Raw genomic sequence first — 4194 nt, 5'->3', positions numbered from 1 at the left:
AAATAGAAGGACAATTATAAAACAAAACAAAATGTCTCTAAAAAATATATACAATATAAAAAAAAATATATATATAAAAGTATATGGACCAATATATTATAAAACTTAACTTTATCACATACACAATTGTTCTGCTGCTCGCCTAAAACATTCATATTTTTCAAGTGAAGTTTTAAATTAATGATTTCTGATGTTGGAAAACTCTGGGTTTGGCTTTTACCTCATTCAAACTGGATGGTATCTAATGGAGGCCATTTTAATTAATGGAGTATTTATTCAGCCAAAAAGTTATCTTTCGTTTCGTTTAGTTTCTAAACAAACAGTCCACATTATCATATACCCATTTTTTTTTATATTGTTGATTTTTGTGGTTTTTTACTGTCCTTTTTTTGTCCCTTCAAGAAAGCATTTGCTTAATTTTTAAATTTAAATTTCTGATTTATGTTATTTAATACTCAAAATGTAATATATAGATATACTAGTTGTCCGCCTCCCATTTGATATGGAGTGTCACTTTAGTAATATATATATATATATATATATATATATATATATATATATATATATATATATATATATATATATATATATATATACTGTATATATATATATATATATATATATATATATATATATATATATAACTTTATCACATATATATTATATCTATATATTAGTAGAATTACTAAAGGTGTCATTTTGGAGTACTTATTTCATGAAGTTACAAGCTTTCTTGAACAAACAGTCCACATTTCAAGTATTATAAAGTTTGCATACTCTTGAACACACACAAACATTTAGTAATATACAATATATATATATACATATATATATATATATATATATATATATATATATATATATGTATATATATATATATATATAGGTGTCATACTTATTTCATATATATACAATTATCTATATACAGTATATATATATATATATATATATATATATATATATATATATATATATATATATATATATATGTATATGTGTGTGTGTGTGTGTGTGTGTGTGTGTGTGTGTGTGTGTGTGTGTGTGTGTGTGTGTGTGAATGGTTGTATATTAGTTTGGCTTCTATAGAAATCCAAACCGCTTGACAGACCCAGACAAAATTTTGTCACTCCAGAAAGGTTTTTAACTCAAAATCAAACCACTTCCCCTTGACAGACATACAAACATGGACAAAACAAATGAAATTTTCGTTTTTACGTTACCTTTTCCTTCAGTTTTCTGGGTTTATTCTCGTTTTCAACCTGACGCCTCACCTCTTTTTCTGGCGCTGTCAAAAGTATGATTAACCCACAACAAGAAATCCCCTATACGCCTATAACAAATTTTTTATCAGAATTTACGTGAATTTTGATCATAATTTATGATAATTATTAATATAAGTGTTAAACATATATCTCACTACTTGGTAGTATTGCTAAATTAGATATTTTTGGCTTCGTTATAAAACATATTGCATAGCTATAAACAATGAACCCAAACCAGCAGGTCCAAAGATTTTTTTTTAGTTGTCTTCCTTATTTGTGCATGTGTGCTAGCTCCTAGCTCAACACGACGTGCAAGATGTATGATGACAGTATATCATTTTTCTTTATTAGTTCAAATGCGAGTTTTCTCATTAATTCGATCGTTTCTTCTTCGTTTTTGCCTTCTGAATTCGTTATAGCGACTACTTCGTAGCGTCACGATGGCGTATACTTTTATAAATTCAGTTTAAATGAGGTTTATGGAGTGTTTTGACAACATTTCACTACATACCTAATGCCAGTAGGTACGGTCTGCCACACCAAATGTGAAAAAGCTTTTCAAACTCTTTTTTGGGGTTTATTGTGGTCAGATATATTATTTTCTTATATCATATGATTCATTGACCTATATTCTCGGTCATTTGCATATTTATATATACTGTATATGTTTATATAATAATGACTGAATAAAGAACCATCAAAATATGGTTGTTTACGACAAATCATGGAGCAGCAAAAGTCGATCGAATGATGTCTCAATTGACACGTTGAATGCTTTGTAAAAGAGCCACCCACACACAAACAAACAGACACACCTAAGTGCGAATTGTAGAAATGCAATATTTTTTATTTATTGTCTTTGTTCAGTGGAGATGCTTTTTATTCTCTTCTGATAGAGGAACGTAACTTCCCTTCCCCTTCCCTTCCCCTTCCTCCTCCCCTCTATCTTCCCCTTCCTCCTCCCTTCCCACTTCCCCTCCCCTCTTCCCTTCTTTTTCCCTCCCCTTCCGTCCCCCTTCCATTTTTCCTCCTCCTCCCTCCCCCTTCCCAGGCCCCTCCCCCTCCCTTTCCTCCCTTTCACCCTTCCCCTTTCCCTTCTCCCTCCCCCCTTCCTTCTTCCCTCCCCCTACCCATAGACTGTCATTCAGAGTTTTCCTGGGCAGTGATGGGTTGGTCAGCTAGTAAATCTATATAGAAAAAGTGAATGCGCATACACTTGTTTGGCTTCTATACAAATCCGAACCGCATGGCAAACCCAGACAAAATTTTTCACATAGGCTCTATGTCACCCCAGAAAGGTTTTTAACTCAAAATCAAACCCCTACCCTGTGGCAGACATACAAACACAGACAAAACAAATGAAATTTTCATTTTTACATCACCTTCAGTTTTCTGGGTATATTCTCATTTCTCACCTGATGCTTCATCTTTTTCTTCTGGTGCTGCCAGGCGTATGATTAACCTACAACAATAAATCCCCAATAACAAATTTTTTATCAGATTTTACATGAACTTTGATCATAATTTATGATAATAATTAATATGATTGTTTATTACCTTGATAAAATCTACATTGAAAATTTAATTCAATAATTTCTTTCTGTAGAAAGCGAAGCCAAGTACGTGCATGCATAGTAGTGACTAAACGCGACACTTTCAGCCAGCAGAAACCACTACCAAACTCTCTCTCTCTCTCTCTCTCTCTCTTAAAATGGTCCTACACACGATCCTACATCATTTATTACATAATCACCAACATGTGTAGGAAGAACACGCTCACACAACACATCAATTCATACCTTTTGCTGATGTAATCATATATAGTAAGGAATAGTATTCCCATAATTTAGCAAAATCAAATTATTGTTTATGGTTATATATTAGAATGATATATATTCATTTCTATCTTTTTTTTAACACGTATTTATTCAGAACAATAAATACCTATTGCCTAACATTCCTCCAAGAAGGGAAAGATTTGGTTTGATTCATGATTACGTTACTGTACGAACTAACCAGATTTTACATTCGCAACATGTGGCAACAGCTTCTTCATGCAAAAAGCGATAATCACAAGTCATTCGCCCCGCCCGTTCATGCATATGGTTGAAGACGTTATATGATATAATAAGAAAATAAACACATTCCTTTTTTGCGTACAGTGTTAAAATGGTCCTACACACGATCCTATGTCATTTATTACATGATCACCAACATTGTGTAGGAAGAACACGTTAACACAACAAGCCAATTCATAGCTTTTGCTAATGTAATCATACACAGTAAGGAATAGTATTCCCACCATTTAGGAAAATCAAATTATTGTTTATGATTATATATTAGAATAATATATACTCATTTCTATCTTTTATCATCGCGTACTTATTCAAAACAATAAATACCGATTGCCTAACATTCCTCCAATAAGATAAAGATTTTGTTAGATTCATGATTACGTTATCATATGAACTGACCAAGTTTATAGATGCCGTGTGTGTAACTTTATACATAATTCTGCAGTAGGAATTTGATGTCGTTGTAAAGATAATGACATAATTTATGTTATGCCAAAAACGTCCCTAAAACCAATATAAAAAATACATATCACGAGTTGAAGTTAGCCATATAAGCAAGTGTTTTGCCACTTTTGTTTTTTAATATGATGAGGGGGTGGAAGGCTAACTCCTGCAGCAAATCACTTAATGATAAGAAAGAAGTAAAAAGGTGTAACAGAGTATATAGCCTAATATTTCTTATTAAAAAAAGACGTCTATTCTCATACGATATTAAAGAATGAGTTTAAGTTAGAACTGAGGAGTTGGTTCAGGTTTTATGAACTGGACAGTGCAGTTTACTTTTATTATAGTAACACATATCATAAAAAGACATCATTGGCCTTGGCTTGTACCAAACTGTCTGTATCACATGGAAA

Source organism: Macrobrachium rosenbergii, chromosome 56, assembly GCF_040412425.1.
Source record: "Macrobrachium rosenbergii isolate ZJJX-2024 chromosome 56, ASM4041242v1, whole genome shotgun sequence".
Taxonomy (NCBI): domain Eukaryota; kingdom Metazoa; phylum Arthropoda; class Malacostraca; order Decapoda; family Palaemonidae; genus Macrobrachium; species Macrobrachium rosenbergii.
The sequence above is the reverse complement of the archived record's forward strand: the minus strand, read 5'-3'. Positions refer to the sequence as shown.